General features: G+C 46.4%; 1 pseudogene; it reads right to left on the bottom strand.

Moving 5' to 3' along the window:
- Window positions 1-460: 460 nt before the first annotated feature.
- LOC101006788 lies at window positions 461-15,188 on the bottom strand (annotated as a pseudogene).
- Window positions 15,189-20,239: the final 5,051 nt, after the last annotated feature.

Genomic DNA, 20,239 nt, shown 5'->3' with positions numbered 1-20,239 from the left:
GGTAGAATTCCCTGAGCCCAGGAGGTGGAGGTTGCAGTGAGCCGAGATTGCGCTACTTCTCCCCAGCCTGGGTGACAGAGAGAGTCTCAAAAAAAAAAAAAAAAAAAAAAAAGATGTTAATTTTAAATTATCTGCCACAAATATTAAACAGCTCACCAGACCAACAATAACACCTATATCTTATTTGTATTTTGCCAAAGTTCCCACATACTGATAGCACAGAAGTTCCAGAGTTAAAAGTTTTTTTTTTTTTTGAGACGGAGTCTTGCTCTGTTGCCCAGGCTGGAGTGCAGTGGCCAGATCTCAGCTCACTGCAAGCTCCGCCTCCCAGGTTTATGTCATTCTCCTGCCTCAGCCTCCTGCGTAGCTGGGATTACAGGCCCCCGACACAGTGCCCGGCTAATTTTTTTGTATTTTTTAGTAGAGAAGGGGTTTCACCGTGTTAGCCAGGATGGTCTCGATCTCCTGACCTCGTGATCCGCCTGTCTCGGCCTCCCAAAGTGCTGGGATTACAGGCTTGAGCCACTGCGCCCGGCCGAGTTAAAAGTTTTATACACTTCAGAATCACATTTAAATTAATCTGATCTCTTATATTAATAATAAAAATTAAAAACTAGATTCCACTCCGTGTAGTCTCAGTCTCCACACCAACATGTATTTACCACTGACAGAATGCCACCTTCTTCTGCACTCAATGATCATGATTCAAAGATTACAATGAGTGTGTCAAATCAGAACATAAAACAAACCAGGAATTCATGGGCCCAGAGAAGGGTAAAGAACTCGTCCCATCCAGCAGGTAAGAAGCCCAAGTTCTCTGCCCATTCCCAAGCAGAATCAGACCCGAGTGGCAGGCAGGCAGTGAGGAGGAGAGCACGTTCTTCTTTGTCCGTAGCCTTGGGTGGTTTCTTGAGTGTTCCAAGTGGGGTAGTTGTTTCTCAATAGGAAAGGTAACTCTCTGAGGATAGGACAGGTGCGTTCAGGTAATCCTCACAACAGCACTGGGGGTGGGATCATCATCCCTTCTTTACAGATGTGGAAACAGAGGCCAGGGAAGGGAATTTGCCCAAAATGGCACAGCTAGTAAGTAGGGGAGCATCAATTTGAAAACCCAGGTCTTCTCACTCCAGGGCTCTTTCTCCTGCCTGTATAAGCTGAGGGTTTGGCAGGAAATGAGGATCCCAGCTCCAAGGTGGTTGCTTTGGAGCTCAAACATTAGATCCCCTTGAGTGCATGGGGCCAGCCCTGAGAGTCCAGAGGCCTGAGTCCAGGAACCCTGGCTCTACAGCATGACTTCATGATCTTGAGTGAGCCCTTTAACTTCTCTACACCAGGGCCAGAATAATCCAGTGGGGTTCCCTACCAGGGAGAGGGGATTCAGCAAAACCATCGGGGGAGTATGTTTGCTAACCACAGGGAGCCAGCCTCTGCCCACAGACTCTGATGTTGTTCCCTTGCAGGGAGGAAATGGGGTGCCATACTCCACTATCAGATTGGCATAGCAATCTGATATCACACCCCTCATACCTGGTGAGAATCAGTTTTGATCTCCAAGGTTCTGACCTCTGAGAGTGACATAAGTTCTGGGGAAGCACAACCCCCACCCCATTCCCTGAGACACCTTTTGCAGAAGGCCCATGAGGTCAAAGACATTGGGTTCAGGATACTTTAAAGCCAAAAATGCTTAAAAGTAATTTGGGAGGGGAAGATGGGTTTAAAAAGGGTTTAAAAAGGAAAAGAAAGGTGATAGTTAGGAGGAGGTTTGGGAATGGGTATTAAAAAGGAAGAGTTGGAGTATGGTGTGCAAACCCAGCTGGTAGGATAGGGTGAGGCCAGGCCGAGCCTAGAGAAATCAGGTTTTAGGGACCTGGCTTCTCTGTTGTCTGCTGTGAGGTTGCGCTCACTATCTCAGGTGTGGGTAGGGGGCTTTGTCAAAAAAGTCTTGAGGCTGGGTGCAGTGGCTCTGTAATCCCAGCACTTTGGGAGGCTGAGGTAGGAGGATCACTGCAGCCTGGGCAATATAGGGAGACTGCATCTCTACAAATAACAACAGCAGCAACAACAACAACAACAACAACAACAACAACAACAAAATAGCCAGACTTCGTGGTGCATGCGTGTCATTCCAGCTACTTGGGAGGCGGAGGTGGGAGGATCAATTGAGTCCGCGAGGTCGAGGCTGCAGTAAGCTGTGATTGCACTCTAGCCTGGGTGACACAGTGAGACCCTGTCTCAAAAAATTATATATATAGGTACATAGGTATATCCATATCCATTCATACATACATACATATATCTCTCTTGAGCCTCTAAGTTCAGGCAGGTCTTAGAGAATAAATATGGGAAGAAAGAAAAACACAACTCACATTACTCAGACATAATCTGCTTGCCATGTTTCTCCTCTTCCTCTAAGACACACTCAAATGTCCCAGTGCTATGAAGCCTTGTCTGACCCACAGACACAGTAAGGTGTGGCCTTCCTGGGTGCACTGACAGCAAGCCCATCTCTCTACAAGTCCCCGTGCAGTGAGCACTCTGAATCCTAACTGCCTATTTAGATGTCAATCTCTCACACTGAACTGTCAATAACAAGAGAGAAGGTGGACTAATCACCACCACACCCAGCTAATTTTTGTATTTTGAGTAGAGATGGGGTTTCATCATGTTGGCCAGGCTGGTCTTGAGCTCCTGACCTCAAGTGATCTGCCTGCCTCAGCCTCTCAAAGTGCTGGGATTATAGGTGTGAGCCACTGCGCCTGACCTACAACATGAAATCAATATCTAGGTGCAGATTTCAAGCAATATAGAGAATCAGTTTGTGAGAACGACATCATTCAGTTGGAACAAAGTCCAGCTTTGGCAGCCCTGTTGGGAAAGTGGGGAGGATGGGGTCTGGAGAGAATGCTGGTGTGGGTGTATGCGTGTGTGCGTGTGTGTGTGTGTGTGTGTGTGTGTGGCAGAAGGCTCTCGGCTCATACACTCTTTGTGACTATAGGGGAGGCTGGGCCTGACTTCCTGCCCTCAGGCTCCTGAATTCCCAGAGATCTTGCTGACAGAGGTCCCTAGAGTGCAAGAGCAAGCTGGGATTGTTCAGGAAAATGGGCTTCCCAGGCTGGGGTGGCCAAGAGACCATTCATAAAAAACCAGGGAGCCCGTGCTTAGCAGTGAATGGCCCAGAAGCCAGGCAGTGTAGCTTTTCCAAGCAGGTAAATGTCCTCACCTGTGCCCTCATTGAGGCACTTCACCAAATACAGCAGCGGGTGGTGGGCGCCCATCGTGCAGGCGCTGTTGAAGAACTGCTGGTGATAGCAGCCCAAGTCTGTCTCGTGCTTGGATGGTAGGAACTGGTAAATATCCACCTGGTCACACAGCGTCATCATGATAATGACACCAAGTATCCCAGAGGATGGAGGCATCACTGAATCTCTTCTAGGGAGATTTCTTGCAGGATGTCCCACAACCTGGGACTTGAGGATGTAAAAGGGCAGATTGGGGTGCAGCTTATGATAGCTCTTGTAGTTATTAAAGAAATTATAGTCTGGATTCTGGTACCACTTTGAAATATCTGAATGATATATAGATGCGTCCCATACAATTAGGATTCCTTCATTGTACAGACTGTCTTTGAGGAAATGTCTTTTTGTGGTGACCAACTGAGAGTTCAGCAGGCGAATGGTAGTTTTGTGGCTACATCTTGATGGAAGTTGGCTGTGGGTGCCTCATTAAACCTCAAGACTGCATCATGATCATCTAGATCTCTGCCCAGTTGCGAGGACTTCAGAGATCCTGCTGACAAGAAAACAGCACACTTGCCCCAAGACGTGGCCTGGGTCCTAATGCTGCCCTCGGGCAGGTAACCCTTCTATGCAGAGGTACTGAAGAGAAAATCTGCGGTCTCCACTGTGGATACGTTCACATGGTCCAGGAGGTGGCAGCGCAGGGCCTCTGCACTGAACTTAATGGTGGGCCCTGGCCCCTTGTAGGACACGTTGTACTTTTTCATGCTTAAATAATTCTTCCAGGTGGTTTGCAGCCTGGGGATAAGGTTTTTGGAAAAGCTGTCATTGTTCCACACCTGGAAGGAGGCCTCTGGATAGCCTTGGCTGGGCCTCTGGGGTTGCTGAGGGCCTCACTGCCCCTGTGGGGGTCTTGGGTGCTGCTTGAGGATGCAGATTGGTAATAAGACCTCATGGCCACTTTCCCCAGACTCTTCAACATCTGGAATTTCTTGGTTTGAAATTTAAGGGAATCATAGTAATTCCCTTTCTTCTTTTTCCTTCACACACAGATGACCGCAAACAGGAGAAAGGCCAGGACAGAGCAGCTGAAGTTTTCTGCAGGTTGGTGTGAGCCAGGAGGAAGATGTGTTCAGGTAAGCCACTTCGTTCTGAGAAAGAAAGCAGGGAAGATTCTGGCTAGTGCCCCAGGGCTGTGGGCCCTCCAGGTCCTCAGGAACTAGCACTATTCTCTCTCTTTTTTTTTTTTTTTTTTGAGACGGAGTTTCACTTGTCGCCCAGGCTGGAGTGCAGCCCCACGATCATGGCTCACTGCAAGCTCCGCCTCCCGGGTTCACGCCATTCTCCTGCCTCAGCCTCCTGAGTAGCTGGGACTATAGGCCCCCGACACAGCGCCCGGCTAATTTTTTTGTATTTTTAGTAGAGACGGGGTTTCACCGTGTTAGCCAGGATAGTCTCGAGCTCCTGACCTCGTGATCCGCCCGCCTCGGCCTCCCAAAGTGCTGGGATTACAGGCTGAGCCACCACGCCTGGCTAGGAACTAGCACTATTCTCTATGGGAGAAAAGTTCGCTTTATTTGGCCTGGAGGCCAAGGCTTATTTTTCTCAAGATGATCAAAAACATCTCAGCTCTGGGACAGAACTCTGGCACCAGGGCTTGGGTCAGGCTCAAGGGGACCAGTTCATTTCAGATGGGCTCCATGACATTCACTGCTTTTCTCAGGACTGCTGGCTGCAGGGCTCTGCAAAACCAGCTCTGTCCTTGCTCCCTGCACTCTGGGCTACAGAGGCTGCGGTTGCTCCACCCTACTTGGTTCTTGGTAGCTCCCTCTGTTAACACTGGGCAGTGCCCCAGACGTCTTCCCCTGCCAGGCCCTGCCCAGGACGTCCCTTCCCCAGGTGCCTGCGGAATATGTGCTTGGCAGGGGCAGGAGAACCAGGGGGCTGGGAGCCCCAGAAGGGAATCCTAGAGAAGGGGTCTGCTGGGGAAGAACTGGCACAGAGGCTGCACGGTGGAGGAGACCAGAAGACTGGGGAAGGAGGAGAGGCTGGAAGAGGGGAAGAAGAGCGGGGTGGAGGGGCAGGAAGTCAGCTGCATTCTTCTAATTTAGGTCCAGATGTGACTACCAATGGTACGACAGATAAATAACACTCTCAAAAAAAGAAAAAAATCCAGTTGTTGAAAGAAGGATGGAAGAACCTCAATAAAAAATAACACTGTAACAGGAGAGAAGGAGAACATCAAAAGGTGGTCACCAGTTCACAGCACACATTACCTCCCTGCAACACAGGAGCAGCAAGCACAAGTGCTCTTGGCTTGGGCAGCAGACACTGTTCTTCAGTTAGCCCGCTTCATTGTCTCTGGGCTGCTCCCTTTGCCCATCCTCTTTGTCCATTGTCCTCCGTGATCACATCTAAAGTGTTTCTGGGATGGATTCCCCTTCTGAATTCTGCACAGCTTTAGCAGCTCATTTCCTGTTGATGCAAGATCTGAGAGCTGAGGATGCCTTAAGGTTATGCCAGCCATACTTGCTAGTCATAAGACTCATTTGGAGTGCTCATTAATACTTTAATTCCCAGCACTGATTTTTACCCTAATGAAGGAGAAGATCCTGGGAAATTGTCTTTGCCTGGATTCCCTAGAAAATAGAGCAAGAGGCAAACGTTTCGTGGGAGAGCCTTAATGGGAGGCGCAATCCTAGGGTAACAAAACTTAGGGACCAGGGGAAGGAAGGCAGGGAAATGCAAGATGGTGTATTACTGAGCTGACCACAGCTGCACAAGAAAACATAGCTTGTTGTGGCCAGGCGTGGTGGCTCACGCCTGTAATCCCAGCACTTTGGTAGGCTGAGGCGGGCAGATCACCTGAGGTCGGGAGTTCGAGACCAGCCTGGCCAACATGGCAAAACCCTGTCTCTACTAAAAATACAAAAATTAGCCGGGCGTGGTGGCACACACCTGTAATCCCAGCTACTCAGGAGACTGAGGCAGGAGAATCGCTTGAACCTGGGAGGCGAAGTGAGCCGAGATTGTACCACTGCACTCCAATCTGGGGGACAGAGCAAGACTCTGCCTCCAAAACAAAAAGAATTAAATACTAGAAATTACAAATACTAGAACTGAAATGAAATGATAGTTTTAGGCCAGCTCTAATAGAACTGTCTGTAGTGATGGAAATGCTCTGTATTTGCATTGCTCAAATGCAAAGGAAGCGCCTTCTCCCTTCTCTTGCCTTACAATCTACAAATCAGGGAGATCTAATAGGCCAGGCTAGGCACAGTGGCTCATGCCTATAATCCCAACACTTTGGGAGTCTGAGGTGGGCAGATCACTTGAGGTCAGGAGTTCAAGACCAGCCTGGTCAACATGGTGTAACCCCATCTCTACCAAAAAAAAAAAACAAAAAAAAAAAAAACAAAAAAAAGTACAAAAAAGATTAGCTGGGGGCGTGGTGGCAGGGGCCTGTAATCTCACCTACTCAGGAAGCTGAGGCAGGAGAATCGCTTGAACCCGGGAGGCAGAGGTTGCAGTGAGCCGAGATTGCACCACTGCCCTCCAGCCTGGGAGACAGAGCAAGACCCTGTCTCCAAAAAAAAAAATCTATATATATCTATATATATCTATATATATATAGATATATGCACACATAATACACATAATAAAAAGAAAACACTGACCAAATCAAATTCAAAGTGTGGACCTTGTTTGTAACCAACTGTATCTTAGCCTGGGTTCTCCAGAAAGCATAATCTGATACAAAGGCTATGTGGGAAGGTTTTATGAAGGAGATCTCAGGGAACAGGAGAGCAGGGTGGTGATTTAAATAGGGAAGCTGGGAAAACCAATGCAAGGAAGCATGATTACGTTGGCCACCACTAAGAGTGATTCTTTAATCCCAAAGGACCTCTGACAAGCTGCATGTGGTGTGTTTTAGGACTGTTGATCTAGGAAGGAAAGGGGGAAGCAGTTAAGGAGGGTTCTTATTTCCCATTGGTCAAAGTTTGCCTCTAGGAGTGCTAACACCATGGGCATGCCTGGGTACAGAGCTGATTTCCACTGTATCCCATTCTGCAGCATTAAAGAGAAGTCCTGAGGAAGTGTCAGGCTATAGCTGTGTGAAGCTGGTGAGAGTCTATACAGAATTGAGGCAGCAATGGCTGGATTAAGACACAAGTGAGCTCGAGAGGTTCTGGAGTAATGCGCAGAAGTTATGCACTGATACAAACTGTGCTCAAATGACAAAAGATTGGCCATGTTATGTGCCGGTTTAAAAATGTTCACTAGCTCTTTGACATTTCTCTCTTTAAAAGGTGGAGGCTTGCCAGGCACAATGGCTCACAGCTGTAATCCCGGCACTTTGGAAGACTGAGGTGGGTGGATCACCTGAGGTCAGGAGTTTGAGACTAGCTTGGCCAACATGGTAAAACTCCCATCTCTACTAAAAACACAAAATTAGCCGGGCGTAGTGGCTCATGCCTATAATCCCAGCTACTCGGGAGGGTGAGGCAGGAGGATGGCTTGAACCCGGGAGGTGAAGGTTGTAGTGAGCCGAGATTGTGCCATTGCATGCCAGCCTAGGCAACAAGTGCAAATTCTGTCTCAAAAAAAAAAAAAAAATGGTGGAACCTGATTTCCCTCTCTTGAGTGTGGTAGGACTTAATGACTCACTCCTAATGAATACAGAAGTATGTCCCCCAAGACTAGGTCATAAGAGGCTTTGCAACTTTCTCCTTGCTCTGTTTCAGATCAGTGGCACTGGGAGAAGGTCACTCCAGCAGCTCTGTGGAGAGATTCATAGAGCCAGAAACTGGTGCCTCCTGCCAACAATTTAAGAGCCATAGGTGTGAGCCACCTTAGAACAGATCCTTTAGCCTCTGTTGAGGCTTCAGATGACTGTAGCCCAAGCTGACAATTTGACTGAAAGACCTCAGACCAGGACACCCAGATAAGCCACTCCTGAAGTTCTGATTCACAGAAATTGTGTGAGATAATAAGTGTTTATTCCTGCTTTAATTTGCTAAAATAAATTAATTGTTGAAGTGACCCAGGTATTGCATTCATTGTACTATTCTCTCTACTTTTGTGTATGTTTGGCATTTTCTATGATTAAAACTTAAATATTGGATTCCTATATTGCATCATTATATAACAATGTCCAGGTGGACTAAAGACTATCTCTAAAAAGTAAAAGTTTAAGATGCCTAACTATCATTTTTGTTAGCACAAGATAAAGATTTCTTCTTTCTTTTCTTTTCTTTCTTTCTTTTTTTTTTTTTTTTGAGAAGGAGTCTCACTCGGTCGCCAGGCTGGAGTGCAGTGGCGCCATCTTGGCTCACTGCAACCTCAGCCTCCCGGGTTCAAGCGATCCTCCTGTGCCACCCTCCCAAGTAGCTGGGACTACAGGTGCGTTCCACCATGCCCAGTTAATTTTTGTACTTTTAGTAGAGACGGGATTTCACCATGTTGGCCAGGATGGTCTCCATCTCTTGACCTTGTAATTGCCCACCTTTGCCTCCCAACGTGCTGGGATTATAGGTGTGAGCCACTGTGCCTGGCCAAGATAAGAATTTCTTAAATAAGACACAAAAAGCAGAGACTATAAAGAATAGATTGATAAATTTGTCTATATTAAAAATGGAAATACTGGCCAGGTGTGGTGGCTCACGCCTATAATCCCAACACTTCGGGAGGCCGAGGTGGGCAGATCACTTGGGGTCAGGAGTTTGAAACCAGCCTGGCCAACATGGTGAAACCCCGTTTCTACTAAAAATACAAAAATTAGCTGGATGTAGTAGTGAGTACCTGTAATCCCAGCTACTCAGGTGGCTGAGGCAGAAGAATTACTTGAACCCAGGAGGTGAAGGTTGCAGTAAGCCAACGACTCTGCACTCCAGCCTGGGTGACAGACTGAGACTCTGTCTCAAAAAAAAAAAAAAAAAAAAGAGAAGAAAATAAATATTTATTAAACAATACCACAGAGAAAGTTAAAAGGTGAATCACAACCTGGAAAAATAGCCATACATATAATGAAGAAAAGATTAGTAACTGGATATTGGATATATAAGTAACACTTATGAATCAATATGAAAAAGATAAACAACCCAATAGAAAAATGGGGAAAGACTATGAATATATAATTCACAGAAGAGAGACTCAAATGGCCAATAAACAAATAACAGATTGATCAACCAGGATCTGAATCTCTCTGTTGGCAGAGTAATTAACATCCTCTCCCCTAGTGACCCTCAACAATGGCTGACTGGCGTTGGTGTATAAAAACCCCAAATATGCCAGCCACCTTCCCTCTCTCATTTTCCAGAGTTTTTCCTTGAAATTGAGCTCTAATTGCTCACGATAATAACTGGCTTGATACTGCACCCTGTACTGACCGCCTTTCCTCCTTCCTTGCCTCACTTCCTTCCACCCCTACCTGCTTCCTCAGATGATGTCCCACATTAACCTTGAATCCCTGCCTCAGGGCTTTCTTCTGGGGGAACCTAAACTAACATAAAATTGTTCAAGCTTCCTTGCCTGAATCAAACAGATTCTGAGTCCCTAGCAGCTCTGTGGGAACTTTCCACATTAAAAAAACACCAAAAAACAAAAAATGACAGCCTCCCTTAAAATGCATATGGGAGACAGGGCCTGTTGGCTGGAGGCCCAGACTATGGCCACAGTCACAGACTTCAAAGCTGCCTCAAGCCTGGGACTCCAGCTCGTGGACATTCTGCAGGTCTGCTTTCTTTCTGTCCTCTTTGAACCTTGTCCATAATCAGTGCCCTTGGCCCTGCCTTGCTAGGGTTCATAGCTAAACTCTCCCTGTTCCTTGAGCCATTTTTGATACGCGGATCTGACTGCAGTCTGTTTAACATGGTAAACACTGCAATCTGGGCCATATCTCTAGTCACAGGCTTTTGGTCAGCCAGTTCCACAGACAGGGTTATGTGTCACCTATCCCCCATTTTGGGGTTCCTGCCACAGTCACAGCGCAAGTGAATGCAAGAACCACTTCACCATAAAAAAGGCTGCCTCGGCCGGGCGCGGTGGCTCAAGCCTGTAATCCCAGCACTTTGGGAGGCCGAGACAGGCGGATCACGAGGTCAGGAGATCGAGACCATCCTGGCTAACACGGTGAAACCCCGTCTCTATTAAGAAATACAAAAAACTAGCCGGGCGAGGTGGCGGGCGCCTGTAGTCCTAGCTACTTGGGAGGCTGAGGCCGGAGAATGGCGTGAACCTGGGAGGCGGAGCTTGCAGTGAGCTGAGATCCGGCCACTGCACTCCAGCCTGGGTAACAGAGGGAGACTCTGTCTCAAAAAAAAAAAAAAAAAAAAAAAGGCTGCCTCACTGCCAGTGGCTTCTCAGATAATGGGAGTTGGTGCCAGTGGCTTTGGCAGCAACATGAGATAGGGACCTCTGTACAGGCATCAGAGGCCTTGATCATGACCTTGGCAGTGGTCTGTATCAGGGCCTTGAGTAAGCACGAGATGGTGCTTCTGGTGGTGCCAGGACAATGTACTTGTTTCTTCCTTTTTTTGAGATGGAGTTTTACTCTTGTCGTCCAGGCTGGAGTGCAGTGGCATGATCTTGGCTCACTGCAACCTCGACCTCCTGGGTTCAAGCAATTCTTGTGCCTCAGCCTCCCTAGGAGCTGGGCTTATAGGTGCACATGCCACACCCGGCTAATTTTTTGTATCTTTAGTATAGTCAGGGTTTTGCCATGTTGGGCAGGCTGGTCTCAAACTCCTGAGCTCAGGTGATCCGCCCGCCTCGGCTTCCCAAAGTGCTGGGATTACAGGCGTGAACCACTGTGCCCAGCCAATTTCTTTAGTTAACAATTAGAATACTTATCTGCTCTTATTAAGAAAAAAACAAATGTCTTCCTCTTGAGACCCTCTCCTTTCCACTGAATAAACCCAAGAAATCTGGGGCTTATTCAGTCTAAAACAGCCAGTTCAGCTTCCAAACGAGTCAGCCAAGCCAGGGTTGTGCATCTAACTTGTGAAAAACAGGTCACCTGGAGCGGACACTGTCTGAGAGCCACCCCACATCTACATGGAGATGGCACAAAGGAATGTTGCCAGCTGTGGCAACCGTGAAAATTCATTGTTCAGCTCTCCTGCTGTGGGGAGCGGAGTTGACTGGCAGCCCCAGCTGCTCCCCCTCCGGGTCCCCCACTGCATTTGTGCTAATGCAGGCTGATTCCTACAAGATGCTGCTGCTCTGACAGACAACTCTGGCTCCAGGACTCCCCACTGGCCTGGGAGACCCTTCATTGAAACTGCACTGAGATCTGACACCCTTCTTAACCAATCTTTTCTTCCCACTTTCCTTCACAGCTGTCAGATTTTTATTCCTGTCTGAATCCTCTCTTGCCATTTCCTGTTTCCTTCCCCTTTATCCTTCACAGACGTTTCCCCCAATAAATCCCTTGTATGTCTAATTTGGTTTTGGCATCTGCTTCTCAGTAGACCTCCCAGGCGTACATGGTGCTGGAGCTGGTTCCCATTGGCTTGTGAGGGCTGAGCCTATGTCTCTCTTTCCAATTCCACACTCAGTGACATCATCATGGGAGCTCGAAATAGGTCATGGTGGGAGTATTTACACCATAGAAATCAACTAGTGCTACGCATGAAGGCTTTTTCTTCCCAGTGAGCTGGTTCCTAAACATTTATCAGCAAACCTCTGGTATCTACCCAATAGAAATGTATACGTATACTCACCAAAATACCTGTATTTGATTTCCAGATGATCATAGCACCATGATTCATAGTAATCTCAAACTGGAAACTACCCAAATGTCCATCAGCAGCAGAATTAATCAATAAATTGTTACATCATGATGTTTGTATATAAATTTCTATTTTATTTTATTTTTTTAGACAGGGTTTCCCTCTGTCACTCAGGCTGGAGTGCAGTGGTGTGATCACTGCAGCCTCAAACTCCTGGTCTCAAGTGATCCTCCTGGCTCAGCCTGTCAAGTAGCTTGGACTACAGGTGTATGCCACCATGCTCTGCTAATTTTTATTTTTATTTTTGAGACAGCTTCTTGCTCTGTTGCTCAGGCTAGAGTACAGTGGTACGATCATGGCTCACTGCAGCCTCGATCTCCTAGGCTCCAGAAATCCACCCACCTTGGCCTCTCAAAGTGCTGGGATTAGCTGGGCGGGGTGGCTCACGCCTGTAATCCCAGCACTTTGGGAGGCCGAGGTGGGCGGATCATGAGGTCAGGAGATCGAGACCATCCTGGCTAACACGGTGAAATCCCATCTCTATTAAAAATATAAAAATTAGCCGGGTGTGGTGGCGGGCGCCTGTAGTCCCAGCTACTTGGGAGGCTGAGGCAGGAGAATGGCATGAACCTGGGAGGCGGAGCTTGCAGTAAGCCGAGATCACGCCGCTGCACTCCAGCCTGGGCGACAGCGAGAATCCATCTCAAAAAAAAAAAAAAAAAAGTGATTACAGGTGAGCCACCATACCCAGCCTGTTTTTTTTTTTTTTCTTTTTCTTTTCTTCTTCTTTTTTTTAAATACAAGCTATTCCAATGGCGTGAGGAAAGAGAGGAATTTTGATACCCTTTTTCATTTCTGCATCCTGGAGCATAGATCAGTGTTTGGTACACAGCAATCACTCAAAAAATGTAAGTTGCTTAAATGAATACACTGAATGAATTGACTGCCTGTGTAGTGTGTGAAGTGGGCTGAATGGTGGCTCCCCCAAAAGATACGTCCATGTTCTAATCCTTGGAACCTCTGGATGTTACTGTATTTGGAAATAAAGGTCTTTGCAAATGTTGCCAGGCACGTTGGCTCATGCCTGTAATCCCAGCACTTTGGAGGCCAAGGCGGTAGAATCACCTGAGGTCAGGAGTTCCAGACCAGCCTGGCCAACATGGTGAAACCCCGTCTCTACTAAAAAGTACAAAAATTAGCTGGGTGTGGTGACGGTTACCTGTAGTCCCAGCTACTTGGGAGGCAGGAAAATCACTTGAACCCAGGAGGTAGAGGCTATAGTGAGCCAAGATGGTGCCATTGCACTCCAGTCTGGGCAACAGAGTGAGACTCCGTCTTAAAAAAAAAAAGGTCTTTGCAAGTGTAATTAATTAAGGATCTTGAGGTGAGTTCATCCTGGATCATCCAGGTGGGCCCTAAATCCAATAAATGTCCTTATAGGACATACACACAGAAGACGGACATAGAGGGGTAGGTGATGTTAAGATGGAGGCAGATAGGGGATTTGTGGCCGCGAGCCAAGGAAGCCAAGGAATGTGGACAGCCACCAGGAGCTGGAACAGGCAGGGAAGTGTTCTTCCCTAAAGTCTCCAGGAGCCTAGCCTGCTGATACCCTGATTTCAGACTTCCGGTCTCCGGAACTGTGAGAGAATACGTTTCTGTAGGTTTGTTTTTGTTGTTGTTTTAAAACTTTTATTGTTTTTAGCAGTAATCATGTGTGCTCATTTTAGGAATATGGAATACACAAGTAAGCAGATGAAAAAAAAAATCTTTTATAATCCTCTGTGGAGAGATTGTAACTTTTGTCTTTCACCCTTCACAAGTTTTTTTTTTTTTTTTTTGAGATGGAGTCTTGCTCTGTTGCCCGGGCTGGAGTGCAGTGGCTGGATTTCAGCTCACTGCAAGCTCCGCCTCCCGGGTTCACGCCATTCTCCTGCCTCAGCCTCCAGAGTAGCTGGGACTACAGGCGCCCGCCACCTCGCCTGGCCAGGTTTTGTATTTTTTAGTAGAGACGGGGTTTCACCGTGTTAGCCAGGATGGTCTTGATCTCCTGACCTCGTGATCCGCCCGTCTCGGCCTCCCAAAGTGCTGGGATTACACCTTCACAAGTTTTTATGTGCATGTATGTAATATCCAAATGTACTCTTACCTTTCAAAAATGTCATTCACAACTGGGCGTGGTGGTGCGTGCCTGTAGTCCCAGCTACTGGAAGGCTGAGGCAGGAGGAGTTTCAGCCCAGGAGTTTAAGGTTGTAGTGTGCGATTATCACATCTGTGAATTGACACTGCACTCTAACCTGGGCAATGGAGCAGGACCCTGTCCGTAAAAACTAAAAATTAAAATGATATTCACATATCACTTAGTAACCCTTTTTTCATTTTATATGCTGTCAGGAACCTCTTTTTTTTTTTTTTTTTTTCTTTTTTTACAAATGAGTAAAGCTCTTCTATAAAAGAGATTTGAAGATTGGTCCAAATACGGTAAATAATGAGATGAAGATAAGTGATGTACCTAAAACCACTAACAACAACAGGTTAAAAGTAGAAAGATGGACAAAGGTATATCAGGAAAATGCTGATAAAAAGAAAGTTATATGGCATTGTTAATATCACATAAAATAAAAATAAAGGAAATTGCATTAAATAGGGGCAATGATGGTTATGATCAACCTTCCAGTACATCCCTACAAGTTTGTTTCTTACTCTCCTTATCTCGCCTATTTCATCCACTTCTCCAAACATATCTTTATTGCTTAAATGCCTCTTATGTACATCTTTATATTCTGGAGAGATGGAATTAACTTTTCTCTAAAAGTTCCTTCTGCGTTTTCCTCTGACTTTTCCTCAAAATTTGGTTCACTATTTTCTGGCCTTCCTTCCATTGTTGGACAGGGTTTCATCTTATGTCTGTGGGGTTTCTCTTTCTTCCTTCCATTCCTTCTTTTTCCTTCCTTCCTTCTTTCCTTTCTTTTCCCTCCTTCCTTCTTTCCTTTCTTTTTTCCTGCTTATTCCCCTTTGAGTGCAATAACTTCTGGCACTGATCAGGTAAGTTTCTTTCTCCTCTTTGTCTAGTCTTGGATAGTGCTAAGAATAACAGGCCTGCAAAATTTCCACAAGTTGATTCCTCCCTTTGTTGGCCCCCAGCACCTTCGCCTACACTGCTGAAGGAAGCTGGTACCCAGGGGGGAACAAGAACCAGACTAGTAGGACTTCTGCACATGTCAACTCTTAAATTTCTATAGTTTCATGCCACCAAGTTTGTGGAAATTTATTATAGCGGTCACAGGAAACTAATATGTTATCTGTAATTAGGAGAAATTCTAATGGATTTTAATCTGAAAGGATGGCTTCAGTTTGGGAACTTCTAATTTGAAGTCCTTCGTGGCCATATTTAGCAAAGTCATTTGTCTTTTAACAGTAGTACTGTTTTCATAATATCTGTACACAAGAGAAACTTTTTGTTCTCTGTTGTAGAAATTTGGGGGAGGGGGCATGAATCTAGCTCATTCAATAGAAATTTCAAGTCTTTTGCCTTTAAATTGATGCACTCATCCCAATGCAGGGTCGTGTCCCTTGAGCTGATATACAGGTCAACTCCTGAACTTGTAGGACTTGTATGAGGAGGCCACCAGGAGCTCTGCCCACAGCTCAGAGGTATAACTTTATGCTCCCAGATCAGGGACTCCTAAACACTTTCCCTTACAGTCTGCCAACGACTATCGGAATCTTATGCTTGTTGGTTGACAGTGGGATATCCATTGGAACTTTCGATGGCACTTTATTCCTACCTAGAATCCTCTCAGTTGTGTTTGTTCCAAACCTTCAGGATCAACCTCTTTCACAGGCAACATAGTACCTTACATTCTAGGTGAGATTTTAACATCTATAATCAGAGAATTGCTTGGTCTCACATTGACTAAAAGTATAAGGAGAACTTTGGGACAATAAAATATATCGATGTTTCAAACCGTGCAGAATGAGGACCGGTGATGTTTGGGGGAAAGTCAGATGGTCAATCAGATCTTATTTGAGCAGTATTCAATCTTTGCTATCTAGTAGATATTTGATAAACAAACATTTGTTATATGTATTACATACACATGGAGCTATCTATTTGTATCTATTGGTACCCCTCCCAAATTTCCTTTATAGGATCCTTCTTACTGCTGTGAATGTTGTCTGCTGAAAGAGATGTGTCTACAAAATGCTGCTCCCTTACCTCAAAGTGGAATCAATCCTATGGTACAATTCATGCTCTAGGGCTCTCCATAGGATCAGGCTGCAACTTAACTCTAGATAAGACCAGACCACATCCTTTCTCAACTTCCTCCTGGGCTGTATCTTACTTCCTTCACTGTGTTTCTTCCGAGAGCAATCTTCCAATAAACTATGCACTCAGATCCTGTTTCAGGATTCTGACTCTAGGGAATCTGACCAAAGACACTGCATGAGTAAAAGTCAAAAATTATACAATCTATCTATGTCCATGACTCGGAGACAATGCAAGCAAAGATACAGGAAGGGATGGCAGGAAATCAGAAAAAGGGCCAAGGTGAGTAAGATGCCTTACTTGAGTGAAAAAGAATAGGCACAGGCACCTTCAAACCAGCCTGCACTAACCAAGTGGATACAAACCCTTTTGCTCTTGCAGTTGGCAAGAACTGTTATTTTAGTGTCTGGACTTAGAGCAATTTGTATCAAAGCCTGGGTGTTCTTTGCCACTGGCATTACAGTTTCTGGGACCTGGAAATGACCACCATGATAAGGACCAGTGGAAAAAAAGGGATTTCAGGCAGAAGAGCTGCATAATCTTTGTGATAAGGCACGTGGGGTCCAACAGAAGCACTTCTGAAGCTACGATGACTACGGCAACCTCCTCTATGAGAAGCAACTGGACAATACTAGTGTATTACATATAGATGACTAGTTGTAGATTATATATTTATATACAATTATACTGTCATTCTTAATTCTTAATCAAGTCCCCATCACGAGACTTATTCTTGTCCTTGGAGGAACCAGGATACAGAGTATTCTGGTAATTTATTGTTGTGTAACAAACTGTCCCCAGTTGGCTCATGGCTTAAACAAGTACACTCATTTATTTTGCTTACGTATCTGCAGTTTGGGGTGGGTTCAGCAGGAACAGCACCCCCCCTGCTTCATGATTGTATGAGGTCCCAACTGGGAAGACTTGAATGGCTGGGGGCTGGCTTCCTCACAGCCTGGTGGTCTCAGGGTAGCTGGACATCTTTTATGGAAGCTGGCTTTCCCAGAGCAAGTGTTCCAAGACACTTCAGGAGGAAGCTGCAAGACTTCTTATGACCTAGCACAAGGTCCCATTTCTGGGACCTCACAAATCCCAGTACATCACTTCCACCATAGTCTATCAGTCAAGCAAATCATTAAGGCCAGGCTAGATTCAAAAAGTAGGGTAGGGCTGGGGGTGGGGGTGGGGCCAAGGATTAGACCTGATCTCTCCATAGAAGGAATGTAAGAGAATTTGCAGCCATCTTTAATCTGTCACACAGACGTAGAATGTGTAGGGGACTCTTTGATAAACGCAGTAAAGGAAAAAGAAGATAGCAGGTAAGATTTTGTTTCTTTAATTGTTTTTAGAGACAGGGTCTTGATCTGTTGCCCAGACTGGAGTGCAATGGTCCAAACATAGCTTACTGCAGCCTCAAACTCCTGGGCTCAAGTGATCCTCCTGCCCCAGCCTCCCAAGTAGCTAGGACTACATGTGCACACGACCACATCTGACTACTTTTTAAAAAAACTTTTTGTAGAGACAAGGTCTCACTATGTTGCCCAGGCTGGTCTCAAACTCCTGGCCTCAGGTGATCCTCCCACTTTGGCCTCCCAAAGCACTGGGATTACAGGCATGAGCCACTGCACCCAGCGTGTTTGTTTTTCAAGGACAAAATAATTTCAGCATGTTCGAAAGCTATGGAAAAAGAACCAGAGAAGGGAGTAGATTAAGGAAGTAAGAAAGAATGTTTGCTGCAGCAAGATTCTAAGGCTTCAGAGTAGCAATATCTAGTCTAGGGATTGCTGTTCTTCAGATGCACACCTTTTCTGTTATCCCTGAATGTCGGTAAAATCATGTGAAACTTCACAGTCTGGGTTCAGTCTTGCTGTGGGGAGGGAAGGGAAAGAAAGGGCTGGTTCACTTCCAGCCTGGAAGAGTAGGGGGAGCAATGTCTTCTATAGCTAGGGCATGGCCTATGCCAGCCTCCCCCATCTGATGGGGTCCTGCCAGAGGGTAGGGCCATGTCTTCAATTTCTCTGCCTTACCCTACATGGCAAAAACATAATCTGCAAACCAGAATGTCAGTGCTAGGGCCTAGGCCAAACAATAGTTTTCCTGTAGGAATGGGGAGTATGTGTGGATGTATAGCAGGGGGTGAGGCTTTTGTGCAATTCAGCTTCACCAGGCTTGAAGAAGATGCAGTGAGGACAGTCAGGACTTGAGTATGAGAGTGGGACCTGGGTATGAGTGTGGAAGTCCACCTTAGAACCTTAGAATTCAATGCTCTGAGGTAAAGCTGAGAGGCTCCACAGGTCTACGAGGGTTTTTCTTTGTTTCTCAGGGACTGTAAGGTGCTCAAATTCTGAGGTAGGTGCCATAGGAATATTCCTCATAGCACAAGCGTTATGTCAGACAATGCTCTGCTTATCTATTAGTGAGTAACAAACCTCTCTAAAACTTAGAGGCTTAAAATAACATAAATCATAATTTATGAAAAATTATAAATAATTCATCATTTAAGGGTTAAATGATAAATGAGTTATTTCTCATTTTGGATAAGTCACACTTAGGAAAGACCTGTTACTGTTGTGGGTAACATGGAACGGCCCAGATGGTTGGAATAACCCAACCCAGACAGCTTCTTCACTCAATGACTGATCCCTTAGCTAGGATGGCTCCACCAGCCTAGTGGCCCAGCTCTCCCTCTCCAAGTCCAAGTGGTCTCTGCACGTGGTTTCTCTACAGCAGGGTGGCTAAAGGGCAGCAGCTCATGACCACCAACAGCTCAAAATCAACGATGCCAGGTCTTTTTTTTTTTTTGAGATGGAGTCTCGCTCTGTCCCCCAGGCTGGAGTGCAGTGGCGTGATCTCGGCTCACTGCAACCTCTACCTCCCGGATTCAAGCGACTCTCCTGAGTAGCTGGGATTACAGGTGCGTGCCACCACGCCCGGCTAATTTTGTATTTTTAGTAGAGACAGGAGTTCACCATGTTGGTCAGGGTGGTCTCGAACTCCTGACCTCGTGATCTGCCCACCTCAGCCTCCCAAGGTGCTGGGATTACAGACGTGAGCCACCGTGCCCCGCCAAGTTTGCCAGATCATTATGCCAGGTCTTTTTTTTTTTTGAGATGGAGTCTCGCTGTGTCTCCCAGGCTAGAGTGCAGTGGCATGATCTGGGCTCACTGAAAGCTCCGCCTCCCGGGTTCACGCCATTCTCCCGCCTCAGCCTCCCAAGTAGCTGGGACTACAGGCGCCCGCCACCACGCCCAGCTAGTTTTTTTGTATGTTTGGTAGAGACGGGGTTTCACCATGTTAGCCAGGATAGTCTCGATCTCCTGACCTCGTGATCCACCCGCCTCGGCCTCCCAAAGTGCTGGGATTACAGGCTTGAGCTACCGCGCCCGGCGCCAGATCTTTTTTAAGCTGAGAGTTAGAACCAAGACATTGCCACTCCTACCACCTTCTTCTGTTGGTGAAGCTGAATCACGGTTTCTCATGGTCTCAATCATGACCCAGTCCAGATTCCAGGGTCAAAGACCATAAAAGGCTACATTGATGGAAGACATGTCTCATTGAGGGACGCCAGAGTAACAACTACCAGACAAGAAGGGGCAGGTCTATGGGAGCCCCAGTTCCTAATTCTATGTTGCCCTCTCTTCAGAGAAGATGGTTGGAGGGCAAATTGTGGGGAGCAAGGTAACTCCAAACTTTTACAGAATTAAAGGTAGGGGGTCTGGTCAGCTACAGTCCGTCTGTTATCAAGAGGCCTGGCTGTGTGTCTTCAGTCTATTAGGCATTTACTGAGCACAGCCTACATACCAGGTTCTTCATTTTCTGACACAGGGTCTTGTTTTGTTGCCCAGGCTGGAGTGCAGTGCTGCGACTGCAGCCCACTGCAGCCTTGACCTCTCCAAGCTCAAGCGATCCTCCTGCCTCAGCCTCTCGAGTAGCTGGGGCTACAGGCGCGCACCACCACGCTCGGATAATTTTTCTGTTTTTGGTAGAGACAGGGTCTCACC

This window comes from Papio anubis, chromosome 16, assembly GCF_008728515.1.
Source record: "Papio anubis isolate 15944 chromosome 16, Panubis1.0, whole genome shotgun sequence".
Lineage (NCBI taxonomy): Eukaryota > Metazoa > Chordata > Mammalia > Primates > Cercopithecidae > Papio > Papio anubis.
The sequence above is the reverse complement of the archived record's forward strand: the minus strand, read 5'-3'. Positions and strand labels throughout refer to the sequence as shown.